This window comes from Botryllus schlosseri, chromosome 4 (genome assembly GCF_051294905.1).
Source record: "Botryllus schlosseri isolate E-star chromosome 4, Bs_hap1, whole genome shotgun sequence".
In the NCBI taxonomy this organism is placed as follows: Eukaryota; Metazoa; Chordata; class Ascidiacea; order Stolidobranchia; family Styelidae; genus Botryllus; species Botryllus schlosseri.
In genome coordinates, this window is record NC_137239.1 from 10,845,240 (window position 1) to 10,865,635 (window position 20,396).

The following is a 20,396-nucleotide window of genomic DNA, read 5'->3' on the forward strand; positions in this document are numbered from 1 at the left end:
AGTCTGGATTAAAAAATTGCTAATCAGTAACAAAAATTGATTAGCTAAGAATTCTGTGCTTCATTGGGATAGACCCAGGGTTGTAACGACTCGAGTCATGACTCGACTCGAGTCACGATTTTTTAATGACTCGACTTGACTCGAGTCATTTTCTTGAAATGGGAAAATGACTCGACTCGAGTCAATATTTGGATTGACTCGACTTGTACTCGAGTCATTACGCATGACTCGACCCAAGTCATTGACTCGGCTTATTTTACATGACTTGAAGATGAAGAAATTTGCGAATCGTAATGGCTAGATCAACGCATCCGACGAATTCTGCCGACATCGCTATTTGTCGCCACTGCTTTCGTTGCACTTGTCTGATATCAGATATGCCACCGTAAAAACAACAGAAAATGATGCATAGTATAGGGTTACCATATTTCAGCAACCCAAATTCCGGACACTCTTTAGCGCCCACTAGTGGATTTAAAATGAGTTATGACGTCACTCTAGCAAAGCTTTGCTCATAGACCAGAGGTATGGTCACGATCGGGTTCAGGAGTATGTGGCTATGTGTTGTGCAACCGGGACCGAAAGCACATGTTTCCAGCTACTTCCCGCCCAAATAAACAATGATTTTGAGCCCACACTATAGGGTAATCGATGCAACTTATGGTCGGGGGGGTCTTGCTATATGAATCTGGTTTCTATATGCATCTGGTCGTTAAATTATTTTAATCAATTCTGTCAATAATATTGGTCGTTCCATGTATTACTACTACTCTCCGCCCACATGATCAGAGTTAGCGGTAGAGCGGGTCATGGAGGAGAATGAGTTCGAAAACACAGGGAGCGTAATTGCATATCGTTAAGTTATGTTCATGTCCTACCGATAAGGAAGTTTATCAGCCTTATGCCGGTGCGCAACAAGGAGATTATAAACACCCCACATCCAGTGGTTTCCAACCTTTTATGGTCGCGACTCCATCTCCAATTTGAAAATGTACCGTGGCCCAGATCAAAATTTGACGAGCTGATTAAAATAAGCCAGCACCTTTGCCCAGACTGACTCACGGGCTATTTTGGAAGCTGATTACGTTCAACATATAGTCGCAAACCCCAGAATAAAGGCAAGCGACCCCATGTTTTGAACCACTATCTTTGAATAAAGCATTTAAACTGCCTTAACGATCTCTAGGAATATATCGTTCTCCTATAATTGCGATTGCAATTAGGCTTATTCCAGTAAATGAATGTTTTTATATTTATATTTTATGGCAGTTTTTGTGAGGGTGGTAGTCTCCATATTAAAATCAATAAATGTGACAATAAATCGCGCGCAGCGCGAAGAAAAATATCATGCAACAGCATAAATATTCCCAAAACATATTGTTTTTATGCTGATTTACGAAAAAATTATGAGCCTACGAACGTCAAAATTCCGGACATTTGGCATATTTTAGAAATTCCTCCCGGACGCTAGTTTCAACAGTGAAATTCCGGACATGTCCGGGAAATTCCGGACGTATGGCAACCCTAGCATAGTAGCAATAATGCATTGTACAAAATCGTCCAGTGATGAAGAGGTAATAGATCCTCCGCAATTAAAGTACTCAAGACTTTTCAATTATACAAGCAAACAATTGAAGCAAAGTTCAATTAGAGCCAATGAAATGACTCAGATGGTCAAGAGACTGATAAGCTCATGTGTAGATTTGAAGGCGATGATTCTTTGCATTTTTGGGCGACTAGAAAGAATGAGTATTCAATGCTCTTCAGTGTGGTTCAAAAATGCTTGTCAATTCCTGCATCTAGTGCACTATAGTGGAACGTGTATTCAGTAGATGTGGATTCATTCTACGGCCATGCCGCTTTAACATATCTGAGGATCTCCTTTTCCACATTAGTATTTTTGAGGTGTAACTCATTGATTTGATCTGCTGTCTGTGAAAACACACAATGCCCCTCGTCCATTTGACGTTTTGTTAGGTATGTGCATTGTGCACGTGAGTATAATAATGAATGGCTAATGTTGTGTGATGTTTGTACATTGTACAATGTAGGCTACAATATGGCAGCTCTAAAATAACTTCTTTTTTATTTTACTGGGTGGTTACTTGATAAAATTGTTATGTTGAATAAAAGGAACACTGAATCTGGCTTAATTTGAAAAAAGTGGAATCAATGATGTGAGAGGAGAATATTTTGGATTTGAAAATAAATGGAGTATTTTAGTGAGAAATTCTTTCATATAATATAATTACATAGTAGTAAGCGGACTATTTTTTCATATCCAAAATATTCTACTCTAATAACTTCACTTTTTCTAGTTGGAATTGAGTCAAATTTGCTATGAATCATATTTTTACACAATGTAACAATATCATGAGATAGCCGGTAAAAGTCTAAAATCTCTATTTGTAATTAGTCTAAAATTTTCTTTCATAGCATTGCTTTCTACTGGTTGGAATTGAGCCAAATTTGATTTTTTAGGCAATCTAGCAATTTTAAGAATTAGCCGGAAAATTTGAAAAAATGTTTTTGAACAGCCCCATTGTACAATTATTTATCCAATGCTGTAACTGCGATGTAGTCTGTAACGCAATTGGGAAAACCTTTAGTATAATCAAAAGGTATCTGTTCTGTTGTCACTGCACAATGCACATAGTTGCATGCACGCTTTTACAGCATGCTGGCCTGTTGTAAATACCTCTACATAAACGTGCATCTATTGATTCTCTATCAACTAGTATCTTGACGTGAATTTGTTGGTTCTCTATCAGATAGTATGTAGACGTGAATTCGTTGGTTCTCTATCAGCTATTCGTGAGCTATCGTCGATGTGCTCATAATAAAAACTGAATGCTTGTATTGGTGATGTATCAGACTGACAAGGGAGATATTTGATTTTAAGTTCTAAGATTAGTAAAATTATATTTGGCATCGGTAAATGAGGCCAGGACCTGTCCGTTATCTGCCTAAATAAACACGTACCAAGACTCTGATAGGGACAAAATGAGCATGTTTCGCAAACAAGGAATTCGATATCACCCAAGCAGAATTGAAAACATGAGTTGAACATGACTTCAATTCTGTGACTTGGACTCGACTCGAGTCATAACACCATGACTCGGACTTGACCCTTTAAACGGTGACTTGGACTCGGACTCGAGTCTGTGCTGAATTGAAAATGACTCGACTCGACTCGAGTCAAAACCACAAAAGTATGATTGACTCGTGACTCGGAACCATGTGACTTGGTTACAACCCTGGATAGACCAATTAAACCAACGATATATAATTCGCGAAGGAACACTGTAAACGGCGACCAGGAAGAGGTAAACTGAATAGCCGGTAAAATAAAGGAAATATGCTTCCCATGTGATGGTCAATATCTGGAAGTAACTTTCATTATCGCGCCAATGTAGCTGACTTCCAGAGGTGGTCAGTAACGAAGTACTTCTACTTTTTGGAAGTACTCAAGTAGTTTTCCTCTACTTCTGGTACTTACTCAAGTAGATCTGATTTCCTCTACTTCTACTTTTACTTCGTAATATTTTGTGATCTACTTACTTACTTTTCGCTATTTCCAGTTTGTCAAGTAGAAGTAGTTTAATCCCCCAATACGAAAGATAGCCTGAGGAATTTCGGGGCTGTTAACACGGAGTACCAACATTTAATATTCATAAAAGTCAAGAAAAGCCCAGAAATTTTCTTGCGCTTCGCGCACAGTACTTATGGAGTGACAAATATGTTTTCACGAAAGTATCAGTGAATATTATTTAGGTACCGGATTGTTTGATTCCGCTCACACCGCATTGTCGGCCATATCAAATATTTCATCACAGTAAATATGGCTCACTATAAGATTTGAAACTACCGTTTCGCAATCTAGCAATTACCTATCATATCGTAATCTAGCAGCCCATGACGTGTCCTGCTAATCTGATAAACCCGGCTTTTTTGAACGTCACATCTGCTTTAGCAGATCACCTTTGAAGCTTTATGGACAAAAGACATGAAATATATTTTCCGCTTTTTAGAAGTGGTAAATATTTTACTTTCAATTCCGAGTATCATACGTTGAGTTCTAATTACTTTCAGTTCTTTTGTCTGCAGAACATACATGTTGAAGCATAAAAGCAATAGTGTAGTAATGCCTTTATTTTCCGAGAAAAAAAGCTGCACTGAATATAAATTTCGCGATCCACCATATTTGTTATTAACGTATACTAATCACGCAAATTGTTGAAACCGTACCCGATACAACTTCTCCGTATTGCTCTTGGCCTAAACTTGAGGCCTAATAATATAGGGGAGGGTGCCATGCCATGGTATTCTCTAAAACGGCGTCTTCTAGTAAACAAAGGGTTAGTATCGCATTTTCATATCAATACTATAATTTGCATCACATAATGCGAAAAAATGCTTATCGTGTCGAAAATTGGTACCTCCAGGGATACATCAATACGAATCAAAGCTCTCTACACCTTCCGCATAGCTCAATTTGCAGCTTTTGACAGTTCATGCGAACGAATTAAGACTGTTTACTACTTAACTACTTACTTACTTGAGTAGATTTAAAGTCAGTCAATTCTACTTCTACTTCAAGTAGTTTTATGTGCCTTATGGAAGAAGTACTTCTACTCGTACTTGAGTAGATTTTTTCGCCGCTACTTCTACTTCTACTTGAGTAGCTTTCTTGACTACTTTTACCACCTCTGCTGACTTCACGAAATCAGAACAAACTTTGTGGGGTTATTCTTTAAAATGCATTATCTGAAATTTTGTTTTAAGGACTCCGATATTAATCTTTTCGGCGAATTACGACTTGTGAGGCGTTATTTCTGTGTTTAGGTGGAGTCACGTTCATGGCTTTGAAGCAGTCGTTAATTTTAAACTGCCCCAGCTCCGGAGCTCTCTTCTATCATAAATTATCTCTGGCTCCAGCTGCAGAGCTCATTGATACCACTGCTCCGGCTCCGGCAACTATCGAATGGTTCGGTAGTGGTAGCGGTCGCAAGGAACCGTTATTCTGTGCGGGTATTCAAATTCCTGTGACGTGTTAATTTCTTCGTGTCGTCTGTCGATGAAGTCATATCCGCAGGAGAAGGCACTTAACTCCATGGCATTGCTGTGTACAGTACACATTGTACAGAATAAAACAGTGACGTGACGTTATTATACTGGTACTGCGCTCGTTAATATCAAGCCACACACTGTAATTTAATCTTGAAATGGTGCGATTTGTTCAAGTGTAATCGCATGCCGCGAACTTATCAGCAGAAATCCACTTTCTACCAATTATTTCCAATGGTTGGAAATTCGATATTGGTGCGCTCGTTACCAGTCTGTCCGTCGTCGATCAAGTGGAATACAGAAGGTTATAGGCAACTCTTCAAACGAATCTAATAAACTCAGAATTAGTGCTACTGAGAATCTGGTGTTGCAACAATAGTTGCGAACCTTAATTCAACGCAGTGCACGGCACAAGTCAGTAACGAATTAAACAACAACCTCGCAAGTGACATTGCACAACAATTCAAGAATACGAGCGTATCAAGCTGAAAAAATGAATATAGGCTACCTACACAAAATTATTGTTTACAAATTAGAAAGCGCGCATCAAATCACAAATTGCTTTCTTATATCCAACACAAGAACAGGGTTCGGACATCGCAGTGACTAGCTCGTATCGCGACGATTGTAAGATGACTATAATTGCGTTCTGGGCTTGCTTCGATGCATTTCCCTATTTACGTTCGCAAATCGTTACTGGAGTTAACGATTATGAGCTGGAAGGAATTTCGATTCGTAGGCATATAAAGTAGGGTTAATTACCATACGTTAGGCTTACCATATTTTGGAAATCTAAAAAGAGGACACATTTTCAGAAATTTGGAGACTTGTAAAACGAGAGAAGAATTCTCAAAAACCGGTGAATTTTTCCAACTTTGTGAACAGTTGACTAAAAAAAAAAAAAAGGTCATCTTTACCGCTCAGAGCTCAAAATACCGTTTTTCTTTCCGCATTGCTAGGTGGATGACTAAAAAAAGAAGGTCATCTTTTCCGCTCAGAGCTCAAAATACCGTTTTTCTTTCCGCTTTGCTAGGTGGATGACTAAAAAAAAGGTCATCTTTCCGCCCAGTGTTAAAATCACCGTTTTTCACTCCGAAATACCCGCCGGAGCGTCACTTCTGTGCTTATTTACGGCATATCACTCGCAATTTGCTCTAAATCTGACCTAAATTTTCAAAAAATAGGACAAAATCTCAAAAAAGAGGACAAAAGGGCGTCCTCCGAGGACACTTTCAAAAAAGTCAAAAAAGAGGACAAATCCTCTTAAAAGAGGACGTTTGGTAACCCTACCATACGTCCTCCTTTAGGAGGATTTGTCTTCCTTTTTCGGGTATTTGAAAATGTCGTCCGAGGACGCCTAAATGTCCTCTTTGAGATTTTGTCCTCTTTTTGAAGAATTTTGGTCAAATTCATAGCAAAATTCGACTGAGATGCCGCAAATCAGCACCGAAGTGACGCTCCGACGGGTATTTCGGGAGCTGAGTGGAAAGTTGACCTATTTTTTAGTCATCCGACTACGAAGTGGAAAAAGTTTACCATTTTCTCAGTATTTCCCATCGGTATTCTAAGTTTGAAAAATTTGAAAAAGTGTCCTCCTTTCCCGTTTTCAAAATATGGTAACCCCAATATAAAGGATAACACACTGTCAAATTTCGCGCTACGATTAAAAAACTATCAACAACGAATGTGGATTTGCTCATCCAATTCAGAGAGGTGACGATGTTTCCCGGCGTGCGGCATGCGCGTCTCCAAATCGACATGTGCAGCAAGGTCACATTTTTATCCCATGACGACACATGTATAATATTCGTCTAATTACTAATTAGTTAAATTATTCAGCTCACATAAGCATCGATCCCTTTTTGGGGCATGCATGGTGATCATTACTTTTCGAACCACACAATTAGCCATCGGTGTTGTGCTGATGACGAAATTGCGCACATACCACAGTGACGTGCAGTCCAATGAGGCAGGTCAGGGTCAGTAAGTAAAAATTGTGAAAACCCTCCATGAGTGGATGATTATTGATGTTTTACATCGATGCTCACAAATAACTAAATTTGAACATTTTTTCACCCAACATCATCGATTTGCATAATGATTATTCAAAAATACAGCGCGAAAGGAGAGGTAATAGGCACAGGTGAGGCACGGGTCGCAATGCAATTCATTATAAATGGGTCGGAATTCATAATAACTGGTATCAATCGAATGCTATCGTACTGATTCCGAAAATCCAAATTTTAACAGTGCCAGAGCACCAGTACCCTCCCAAAACCGCCAAGGAAGGTGACATTCGGCTTTATTACAGACAATGCCATCGCAGAGAAACAATACCCAGGTGAGGCACAAACGAATCTGCCTCATGCACTATTCGCTAACATATTGGACAATCGCAGCACAGTGAAACGCGCTATCGATTTCGGAATACAACAGTCTTGTAGGAATTATATAGTAGCGACGGCCAATAGGTAATGCGGCGCAAATACATACCTTACTTATGTAGCTGTTATGTATTTTCCATCCATAGTTTCGTTAAATTGTGGTATGTGATAGGTACTTGCATAGGCTGCATTATCGTTGTTGGTGGCCTTTATGCTGTGTTCAACTGCAATACCTATTACCAGGGTTGTCATACCGTCCTTATTTCTAAGATTTGTCCTTATTTTGAAGAGCCACGTCTTAGAAAACTCAACTGTCCTTATTTCTAAGAAAGGTCCTTGTTGTCGACTTGCGTCCTTATTTTGTCTTAATTTCAACAACTACAGAACTTCGATCATTTTCCTCTGGTATCTGTGTTGCAATATCTGCAATTGTGACATTGACCAGGAGGCCATATGATAAAGACCGCTACTTCAACTTATATTGATACCCCAAAACACAAAAACTGTGTCAGCTGCTGCTGAGGATACCTGGGGCATTCCATGCTGACAAAAACCAGCAATTGTTCCTCACCAACGATTGCACATCGCAATATTCCCCGATTATAACATCGCAAGGAGCTTGCCTCGGCCAGGACCAAGACTACAAGCTTTGTTACTGGAGGTCTTGCTCCATACACTCAAAAATGGTTTTGTCTGAACTTGATGTACAGCCTTTCCCATATTGGTTGACGCCTCCAATCACAGCGAGGTGAAGGGTTTCTCACCCGATGGGGGCCCAAGACCATCGTATTGCTTTTTTTTTGGGGGGGGGGGTGACGAAGCGCTGTTTCGGCCCTGAGTAAAGGTAAACCTAGACCTGAGCGGTCGTGAGATCAATGAGGCACTTTCTGATAACAAGGACTTGCTGGAGCAGATTGTTTCTGGCGAAAGTATGGAAAATGATATGCCACGCCTCGTATAAATACACAGTATGTACGAAAACGCTTTTAAATGCCAGTCTAATTTTTCGACTGTCCTTATTATTATAATAACACAAACCAATCCATCCCTCGACGACGTGCTGAAAGTAGCCGCAACAAACGTGAGAACGCTAGAAACTGATAGGGTTATCCAGGGTGAGAGTAGCGGCAAAGACACTTCCATCGTCAACAAAATGATGGGAAGTTATCAGAAGGGGAGAAAACCATCCAAATCCACCCAAGGCAACTTCCCGGAATGACTGAAATCCTGCAGCCGCTGTTTCATCGATCACCAGAGGAAAGACTGTCAATATCGACATGCAGTATGTCAGAAATGTGGTCGTAAAGGACATATCAAACCTGTGTGCATGTCTACCAAACCTAGTATCACGCAACAGGTCACATCCGTCAATTTCTGCTCAGTGCCGCTCCTCTCCTTCGACATCGATCAACTATATCGACGCGTAGGAAACCAGCTCTGGATCAACTCCAGCATCAACGGCATACCGTTGCCGACACAGTGGGACACTGGTGCACCCGCCGCCATGGTGGGATTGACTGGGTACAAAACTTTGGGCTCTCCGAAACTCTCAGCAGACCATTGCTCTTTCGTAGCGTACGGCGACAAGCCTTTGAAAGTGAAAGGTATTTGCACTGTAACCGTGCAGGTGGATTCCGAAGTTCGAGTTGGCTTAAAATTGGTAGTTCTCGACGAACACCGTGGGCAAAACATTTTGGTCTCGATTGGAGCGATGCTTTCTCCATGACCACAAAGGGAACGTCTGCTTTGAATGCAATTTCCTCGCAGATGGTCAAATCGCAATCATGTAATACTATTGACATTTGTGATTCGAACGACAAATTGGCATCTTTTCAGTCCAAATTTCCCTCCGTTTTCTCTAATGTATTAGGACGATGCACCAAGACAAAGGTGACAATTCACTTGAAACCTAATGCCAAGCCCGTATTTAACAAGCCACGTCCTTTACCTCTCGCAAGGCAAATCGCTGTTCAAACCGAATTGAATAGATTAGTCAATCAAGGTATTCTCGAACCAAACAATTACAGTGATTGGGCAGTAGGGTGGTTCAAAAATAACCTTTTTTCCTGAATCTTGCAGGTTACTTGATTAAATCGTTAGGTTGCCTTAAAAAACGACGCACACCAAATTTGAATTCATTCCAACCAATATTCGCGGATTTCGTAGAGTTTGAAAATTTTGAATTTGCCTAAAAATGCAAAAAAAAAATTTTTTCAAATTTTTCTGCCAACCCCATGAAATTGTTGCGCTGTCTTCGAAAACGATGCAAAACAAATTTGACTTAATTCGAAGCCGTAGAAGTGGAGTTATTTCAGTTTTTCTTTGATAATTCTGGGATTATCCTTGATTGGTGGATCATCTCAGAATTATCATCAAAAAACTTGAATAACTCCGCTTCTGCAGCTTGGAATTGAGTCAAATTTGTTTTCCATCGTTTTTGAAGACAGCGCAACAATTTCATAAGGTTGGAAGGAAAATTTGAAAAAATTTATTTTTTGCATTTTTAGGCAAATTCAAAATTTTCAAACTCTACGAAATCCGCGAATATTGGTTGGAATGAATTCAAATTTGGTGTGCGTCGTTTTTTAAGGCAACCTAACGATTTAATCAAGTAACCTGCAAGATTCAGGAAAAAAGGTTATTTTTGAACCACCCTATTGGGCAGCACCAATTGTTGCCGTCACTATAAGTCTAATGGATCAGTATACGCATTTGAGGTGACTTCAAGGCATTGAATCAACAAATTCAGATCGATCAACATCCCATGCCCTCCTTAGATGAAATCCTTCATAAGTTACAGGATGGTTGTATTTTCACGAAAATTGATCTTGCCGATGCTTATTTCCAGCTATAATTAGATGATGATGCGAAGAATTTGTGTGTCATCAACACGCAATTCGGTCTATTCCGTTATCAACGCATGTGTTTCGGAGTCGCATCTAGTCCCGCAAATTTTCAACGCTGTGTTGATGCCATGATCGCCAGCTTACCCGCGGTGTTGTTAGTTTTATCGATGACATAATCGTTACTGGCACTGATGAACGCGATCATTTTCGCAACCTATCGCTACTCTTTGAACGCCTCACCGAATACGGTTTCACCGTTAACTTCGCTAAATGTGAATTTTTCAAAAGTAGTGTAGAGTATCTTGGTCACATAATTGATAAGGACGGCAAACGCCCGTCTAACAAATCCGTTGAAGCAATCAAACAGTTGCCTATAACAGTGGTTCTCAACCGCCGGTCCGCGACGACATTCCTGCCGGTCCGCCAGGAATATTGAATTTTATACTTTAATTTCAAGATGCAATGTTGAAGGCTCGTCCATTGATAAAATAAATAAAACATCAAATCTTAAACTGATTCATAACTTCGTGAGGCAACATTAGGGCTGGAAACATGTTCGATTTGACTTAAAGTTCAAGACGTGTCATTTGACGACATGCGAGTGACAAGTAGGCTACACAGAACAGATACGAGCCGACTCATCGCTAAACAGCGCAGTTTGATCATTGGTGTTCGATTCATTCATTTTGTGCAGGACCGTAACGGGGGCACCCCAAACCGCCCAATTGGAAAGGGGCCGAGCTTGAATAGGGCTCAAAATTATTTCGCAAATGAACATAAATCATAGCGTATTTATTTGAAACTTTTTATAACATTTTTCAATATCTTTTCGCGCTTTGCACGATTTAGTATCCCTATATGTCTTGCTTATTAGGTGCCCTTCTCTGAGAAATACGGAATGATTTATAGGTATTTCGGCGTCAGCCATTACCACGCCGCGGCGTACCAGCACATAATGAAGCTTAGGTTAACATGGGACTCCGAAAGGTGGGCCAAAAATTCGGCCGAGAGAAATCTGCTTCACTCGTGAATGATCGAAAATTTTCATTATTGGCGCAATTAAAGCTACGTAAACTATCTGCTTACGCTGAGTAGAATGGATGTGCTCACAAGTACAGGTGAAAACATCCACCCAACGGTAGGGTCTGTGCGTGAAGCCCCCGGAAATTTTACTTATCGCCCTGTGGGGGCCACAAGACAAGCGTTTTTAGGGGTGGGCTGATGAAGTGCTTTTTCGGTCAGGATTTGTGGATGGCCGGTATAGCTGCTGCAATGTGGTTTCTTGCGGCACGCATTGTATTTGTATAGGTAGTTGTCAGAGTAGCCTGCGTCTGGTGGCAGTGGGCATTGAGCTATGTAGCACGACAAGGTGCTAGGTTCGACTCCGATACGCTTCTTCTCTCGATATTGTCAAAGAAAAGAATATTATTAAAGTTGGCGTGGTCGGTTAGGCCCACGGCCGTCAACGCGAAAGACTGTAAAGGACTCTCGGCGGTAGCACGTTTATCTGGATAAAGCAATTTTACCTCGACTCGGCAGACTCACTACCATAAAATCACATGGATGCCATCATGAATATAATTAAAAACGATCAAAACCCTCTAAATGTCACTCTCTAGCACAAACCTGGGCAAAGTGCGGCCCGCGGAAGGTTGGTTGGAATTCAAAACATAAAACTTGCTTTTTGAATAACTAAAACCACAGGCTGTATCAAATGAACAGGAAATTCGTTTACTTTGAAGCCTGTTCATTAATATGCCACAATTACGCTGCCTACGTACCTAGTATGCGTAATCAAGATTCATAATAAAGGCAATGTGGCGAAGTATGAGTAGCAATTGAAGTAACAAGAAAACACTATTTCCACATAGTTTAGTTTAAACCTTCCTTGTTGACATTATCTCATTACACATTATACGGTATGTGTTTCAATTTGTGACGTGATGTTTCCAAACCCCTAATTCGTAAAACAAGTCAACAAGTGCTCGCGATTACTATATGACTCATCATATCTATCACCCATAAAGGATTAACGGGCATGCCAAAAAAAGAAAGCCGAAAAGTGAAATTCAAAGAAGTTTTAGATTTAGAATCTAGAGCACTAAATATTCGCATACTGGAGTCGGGGGTAAACCCATCCTTTCAGTTCTTGCCGATCATGTCGCCGAGATTAATGATTTTAATTAAAGTAGGTCTTATGACAAAAGCACGAAACACTCGGTCAAGGGAGGGCGAAGTTCATAAAAACTGCAAGCTTCGCTCAACACAAAGATTATTTAACCTGTATACTGTTCGGAAGGCAGCAACCAAGAAAATAAGCTTTGTACAATTGCATATAGGCCTACATTTCAGTGCAGTGGTTCTCGAACTGGGAGACGTGACGGCAGCATCAGAAGGGTGGCGCGAAGCCGAAGTTTATTGGAAAAAATTTTCGCGCTCTGCGCGATATACCCCATGGCTTATAGTTGTTACTCTATGTATTGTCCGACTTTAATATTTCACAATTCTCTCATCAACAGCCATAATCTTCCGTGCCATTGAATTATCCGTTGGGATTGCTAGCTCTCTGGTTGCACTTTTTATTACTTTGTGATATCATGATAAGTGGGCGCGAAATTGTTCACTATCATAAATTGAGGCGTGCTCAAAAATGTTTGAGAACCACTGTTTTAGAGTCCTGATAGATAAAAAGAAGAACGTGGATAGGGGTTTAAAGAGAATTAAATGTATCATGTTTAACATTGTTTCGAATCATGGACAGTTATCAGATATATTTTTTTAATTAACCGTCACTTTCTCATTACCTAATATCAACACATGCACTGGGCAGCATTTATTAACAATGAAATTTAGAAATGAAATTAAAATACGCTGGAGAATATAGCTAGGTTTTTTCACGCGGCCCGCCAACGTATTTATTTTTCTTAGTTGGCCCGCGGAGGAAAATAATTGCCCACCCCTGCTCTAGCACCATATAATTGCAAAAAACGGTTGCATACTTTACATTTTGGCTTCATTTCAATTTTGAAAGTTTACCGGTCCGCCAGACATTTTTTTGAAATTTTACCGGTCCGCGAGGTGAAAAAGGTTGAGAACCACTGGCTAAACCTCAGGATGTTCGCCAGCTACAGGCATTCCTGGACAAAGTCAATTATTATCGCGCGTTTATTCCTAATTTTACGAATAAAGATGCTCCGTTATATCGCCTTCTTCAAATAGACGCGAAATTCATTTGGAATACGGACTGTGACGCAGCTTTTTGCACTCTCATATACGACGTAATCGACGCTACGCAGTTAGCTCATTATGATGTAAACAAGCATCTCATTTTGTCAACGGATGCTTCTCAATTCGGAATCGGTGCTGTCCTCTCAATTGAGCACAATGGCGAAGAGAGACCGATCGCGCACGCATCGAAAACGCTTTCCGATTCGCAAAAATCCTACTCTCAAATAGAGAAGAAAGCTCTGTCAATCATTTACGGAGTCTCTAAATTTCGTCAATTCTTAGACGGTAGAAAATTTACGCTCGTGACGGACCACAAACCGCTTTTAGCTATTTTCTCGCCGGACAAGAAAATTCCCGTGATTACAGCGCAGCGCTTACAGCGATGGGCACTAACGCTCATGGCTTACCAATATGACATTTGCTATAAACCGACCAATCAGCACGGAAACGCCAACGGTTTATCTCGCCTACCAAAGGGTCCAGACCCTGAGTTTGACGAACTGGAAATTCGTGAAAACGCGGAGATCGTTCACGCTATTAATTAGGGATGGTGTGAACCTCTGAAAGGTTCAGGTTCGTGTGAACGCGAACCTTTTTTAAAGGTTCTGTGTGTACGCGAACGTGAACCTCGTGACATCATGTGACGTCATATTGCTAATTTCAACCCTATATTTCAATGAAGTGATAGCCTATAGCAATGTACACAATACCTAGCGACGACTCGTGTCACATAATGCCACAATGCCGAAGTATATATTGACGTTTTAAACGTCGCTAAATGTATCAACTGAGGCAATCAAATGATATAATAATGCTATAAAATCAATAACTTCTGTCGCTTTGCCAACAATTTCGATGAGGACTTGCCAGGGAATACAAGCTTACGCCTTAACGGTCTTGGCCAGACCGGACAATATACACGGATATTGAGCAGAGTGCAAAACAGGTTTCTATACTTGCTACCGATATTACCCCATTAACAAGTTATACAGCAGTAGCCAACACCCTAATTGCACGGATTTGCTTATTATGATGCAGTAAACATATGAAGTCAATATTGAGCCGTACGCCTTCTAGATTTTTACATCATAAAACGATATCAATCTCACTGATTGGTTGAATAAGCATCATTCGCTGACTACATGTAGTGTATTCACAAACGGAAAGCTGGATATTACGAGCAAAATTTTGTAACAAGGCAAGTAAAATTTTTGAGATTGTCAAGGTGCATGCTCGAATTGCTCGTTTCGTGTTGATGGTTTTTGCTGCCACCGCCATGCATAGAGTGGTTCGCAGTTGAAATGCAATAAATGTAAACCAAAGATGTTATAATGAAGTTAAAATTGTAATATAAGAAAAAGGTTCACAGTGCAGAACCTACCAAGGTTCTGTCGTGAACGCGAACCTCAAAATTTCCGAGGTTCACACACAGAACGCGAACGTGAACCTCACGTTCACACCATCCCTACTATTAATATGGCATTCGATGGCTTGCCGTTAACTCGCAATGAAATTCGCGACGCGACGCTGAAGGACAGAACCATGAAACTAGTAAAATTATCTGTCACTCATGGTAATTGGAATCCAAAGACGCACATTCATGGTTTTCGACTCGCAAACATTCGCTCTCTCTGCACGAAGACATAGTCATGCTCAATATTGATGGTTTTCAGCGCGTAATAATTCCGCAGTCACTTCGCCTTATCACTGTTGCACGAAGGACATTGGGGTATCGCGAAAATGAAGCAGATGGCTCGACGTTACATCGCATGGCCTTCCATTAATCGCGACATTGAAAATCTCGTTAAGAGTTGCGACGCTTGCCGTGAAGTAATGAAAGCGCCTGATCGTCAATATCGCGAATGGCCCAAAACTTCCGAAAGCTTTGATCGAATTCACTTGGACTTCGCAGGTCCAATAAAAAAATAAAATGTTTCTTGTCATCGTCGATGCGCATTCGAAATATCCTTTCGATAAAGTAATGAATGTCGGATCTACCACAACCTTGTGTGTAGTCAACGCCTTGAGGGAAGTCTTATTTATTGAAGGCTTGCCCGTAACAATTGTCACGGATGGCGGACCGCAATTCACATCGAATGAATTCGATACGTTTTGTACTAATTTGGCAATCAGCCATATCGTATAACCGTCTTTTCACCCTGCCTCGAACGGGGAAGCGGAGCGTTTCGTCCAGACTTTAAAAGCTTGATTGATGAAAAATTGCGACGGGGGAAAAGATTTCAACTTCGCGCTCCAAACACTCCTCGCTACGTACCGATGTGCACCGCAGCCGGGCATAGACTGAAAAACGCCTGCTAAGATTTGACATGGTCGGCAGCCGCGCAATTTGTTAAGTTTGTGCTCGCCCTTCGATAAATCGAAACCCGTTACGCCTAGACAATCAGTCACTCATTTCGAGATTGGTTCCTCGGTTTACGCTCGCAGTTACCGACGCGGACCAAAGTGGGTTGCTGGCGTGGTGACGGAAATAATGGGACGCGTGGTGTACATTGTCAAAACAGATCATGGGTATTGGAGGAGGCACAAAAACCAACTCCAACCACGCTTGATTTCCACTGATAATAATACAGCCACACTGGAAGTTGCTCAGCCTCAACGGTCACAAGCTGAGCAACCATTGGTCAGGAATAGGGCACAACGTCCTGCAACTAGCCCTGCTCCAACGTCGGGCAGACGTTATCCGCTTAGAATTAGAAAACAAACTGATTTCTATCGGCCAACGTAGATCACCTTGTACTCTTAACTTACAGGCGAGCACTGTTATGTTCGTGCATTTTACGTTGGTATCGTTTGTTTCTTATTTGTCTAGGATTAGTAATTGCCGTCAATCATTATTTCCTCATGTGTCGTGCTTCGTATTTATACCCTGTGTTCTGTTGTCTACTCGTCTTTCGTTAAACTGCACTCTGGATCGTGTCGCCTGTCTTAAAGTTATTCTGCAACCTCGTCGTATGAGTTATTGTTCAAATAAGATCAAGATCATAACATATACATCATGTGATTGTTCGGTTTTGATGGCAGTGACCAGTGACTGGCGGTCAAGGGAGGCAAGTGGGTTAGTGCCGCACATGTAACCAGGATAAGCAAAGGAAATTGGTAAGACTTCAATGATTATATTGATATTTACCGTCGATGTTCATGAATAACATAATTTAAATATCTTTTCATCCAACCACACCACTTTTCATATTTATTGTTCAACAATACAGCGCGAAAGGAGAGGTGAGGCGCAGGTGAGGCACGAGCGTTGTCGTTGATTGTGGCCTTTACGGTGTTTTAGCCTGCTGTTTTGATGAACACCACGTCGATATTTCATGTTATTATTCCGTATCTGCTTACTTCTATCACGGCCCAGTTCTAGGCTTTTTGCAATACACTGTTTACGCGGATCAGCAGTTAGCGTGGAGCAGCCTGAATAGCCGGCGTGCGAAGATGGCCAGTGTGGTATCAAAAAACAGGTCGCCAACTCAATCAGTTGACATTGTAGGTTTTTTTTTTATATTTGCGACTCTTATTCCAAGGAAATCTCTGCATCCCAATCCCGTATCCAACCCTGATTTTCCACAGTCTGAAAGATGCTTTCAACCATTTAAGTTTGATCGTAGTGAGTGACATTTTAGTTTCACTTATACAGTGTCCATTTCAAGCTTGTAAAAATGATTTGACGAGCAAAGGACAGTAGGAAATAAAAAACCGAAATTAGAACCTTCAATTAAATATTTTTCCGTATTTCATTTCCTCCTTTTCGCTAAGAAATCTGTATTAAATACCTGAATATTTCACCAACGGAAAATTCGAAATATGTATCGTAGAATTGCTACGGCCAACAGGGTGCGGAGAAAATGGTCTCGCCTATATTCGCTTTCTCTTGCTGCTGCTGTTGTTATTCACATCTCTGTGTATCTTTATCATGTACTTTTTTGTGTGTGTGCGGTTGGACGGGGACTGGGTCAGTGCCTCACCAGCCATGAACCTCACCGCACGTCACTAGAAAAGAGGTCAACACCTTTGGTCATACCTCAAAATCACGGCCCAATTATCCAGGGGTTCACGGATAGCCATCGGTTTCTTTAGTGCTGCTATATGTGTGTGCGTGTAAGTTGGAGTTTCAACGCCATTGATAATGGATGCCCTGCCCATGCCCAGGTTTGATTCTTGGCAGTAGCACGCTTCGAAGTGTCGCAAATTTATCTGACATTCTCCTACCTTACGTTTCTGTGCTTACATCGGACTTGCAACAAAGGCCCAGAGATAGACCGGATGAAAGACGAATTGAAGGAAGACAAAGAAAACAGCGATGAAGCCGAAAACAAAAAATATATGGATCGATCATCAGGAATTAGGGGATGCCAGATTAAGAGACCGCTTGGTCGATTTGACATTCTCCTATTTGTTCAGCACATCGCGTTGTACATTGTGCGTCGTGAGCGGATAAAAGAATAGAGCCGCTGAATATACCGTATTCAGAATTTGGAAGCCATGATTTTTGTCTATGACGACACCCCTGAGCAGTTCAACTGGCACACTAGTCTGCCGCGACACATAGGTTGAGAACCTACTCCGCGATCATTTTGCGTCTGTACTTACAGTATGCCATCTTTTTGGCCTGCGTAAGATGAGGGGCTTATCGCGAATATATAGAAAAGTATAGGTGCGCACGTTGATAAAGAGTTTTCAGCAGTTCCTTGGTCGTGGCCTACTTCCCGTTTTGCATATGTTCCGTGGCCCAGCACTTACACCAGTGATTCCCGATCAATATGACGTCATAGATTCTCAGAAATACCCTGAATTTTGTTGGAATTTTGGAAATTAACTGTATAAATATTCAAAATCAAGTATACAGACAAGCAATTGGCCACGGTCTAGACGTCCAATTTCAAGCACAGTATTATTTCCGAAATCGATTTTTCACTCACTTCGTGTAACATAATATGTCGTGCTAGTTGGTTTGGGCATGTTGCGTTGCCGAGCGACAGCATTAGCAAATTTCTGATGGCTGTTGTTTCACAAAAGCTGCTTTGTGATGGTATTACGCAAAAAGAATTCGATAACATTTCATCCAGATTCATGCTCATTTGCGGATAATATTAGGCCGCAATCCCGCCGTGGTGATACGTCGCTAAATGTACGGTTGTTAGTCATTCATATAAGTGGCTCATTGAGAGCAAGAAATAACAATTTCCTGCGCCATCGACCAATTATTCGTGTTAAACGAAACTAAATGCCTAGGTATTAATGTATGTTTCTGAGAGTGGTGATCGATAACATAAAAGCAAATGCTTCATTGTGGCCTAACCTTCTCAATACAACACACCATTATAATGGTATGCCTGCATCTAATGACACGCAATTACGCATATACTACGGATAGCCTGTGATTGAGGCAGCTGTCTATAGAAGATCAGGTGACCGCAAGAGATGCACTCATATAGTGTCGTCTGTAAATGTTGATCGTTTACAGCGCGTCTTTTACTGATCATGTTGTGAGATGATTGTCACGTAATTCTCAGAGTTCGAAACTATATAAGTAGCATACTATTACCGTTGACGAATATTGCTTGACAATAATGTACGACTGCGCGTACAGAAATATACTTGGTTATTAACTCAATGTAGTGCGAGGCTCCGATATAGTTTTTTAGGTCCCATTTTAAGAAGTGAGACTTACCGGGGGGCCCCCTATAAGTATCTAACTGTAACTTCTGGGGGGCTCCGCCCCCCAGACCACCCTTTCGCATCTGTTATTATTATCTTTCTTTCACCGTGTCATGGTTTGGCCAGATGCTGGATTCAGCCATATCTTTTATTGCGTGTGCAAGGATAGACTACATCAAAACTAAATAATTCTACCGCATGCAGAGGCATAATGATTATCGGGATATGGGACTTTTCTAACAAATGCTGAGATTTGATGATGATTGACACATCTGTACGGAATCATATTCTTGCTTGGTACACGGATTTCCATGTGTTTATTCGCCATTATCCTTGAAAAAAGCGCATAAACCAAAGAGAGGGGCCCTTCGACCAGGGGGGGGGGGGGGGGGGGGGGCGGGCGACCGCCCACCTCGCCCACCCCAAAAGCCACCACTGGCTGCTATCACTTGCTCCCAGACGGCCTGGTTGCGTCACAATACCAAACTCCGCTACAATGCAACATTCGAGGCTGATTTTGGGGGATCCAGGGGCACGAGCAGAATAAAATTTATATTTTCGCAATCAGCACCGCGGTAGCTTTCGATTGATACCCGTTTTATCAAATTTAATGCTCGGCAAGCCGGTCAAAAATTATAGTCGAATTGAATTTAGCCAAATGGAAAGTGGGACGTAGACCAATTTCATTGAACCGTGAGACTTGTTTGTGTCCACACCATATAGGACACTATGATTGCACCGTGTGTTAATTGATCAGAGAGAAGTAGACATGGCGACGCCTGTATGACAATGCTGTTCTCAAATCCACATTGTCATCGTCATTAACGGCGGGAAATGGCTTTGAAGTGACATTGCTATCGTTAAAATAGATTCAATGAATACGATTTATTCTGTGTATATGTGGATAAATGGGCGAATAATGTATCGATTCAGCAATCCGGCCCGCCAAGTACCTAATTTTCCTATATCCGGCCCGCCGACTGAAGAAGTTGCCCACCCCTGAGCTAGATCATAGAGCAGGGTTGTCAAACATGCTGCCCGCCGGAAGATTTAATCCAGCCCGAGATGCGATGCTGAGTAAATGAAGAAGTCGGCCATGTCCGAAGCGTGAATGCCGCATTATAACCACTGGCAATTTTGAGTCTTCACTTTATAGGCTATCAGAGGTTTTCATCCGGTAGGCGTTGGCCCAATG

The 20,396-nt window shown here is 41.3% G+C and overlaps 1 long non-coding RNA gene across 1 annotated transcript in view; it reads left to right on the forward strand.

The window, feature by feature from the left end:
* The window catches only part of LOC145438132 (uncharacterized), a 235,280-nt gene that overhangs the window by 128,425 nt on the left and 86,459 nt on the right, over window positions 1–20,396 (forward strand). The window lies entirely within an intron of this gene.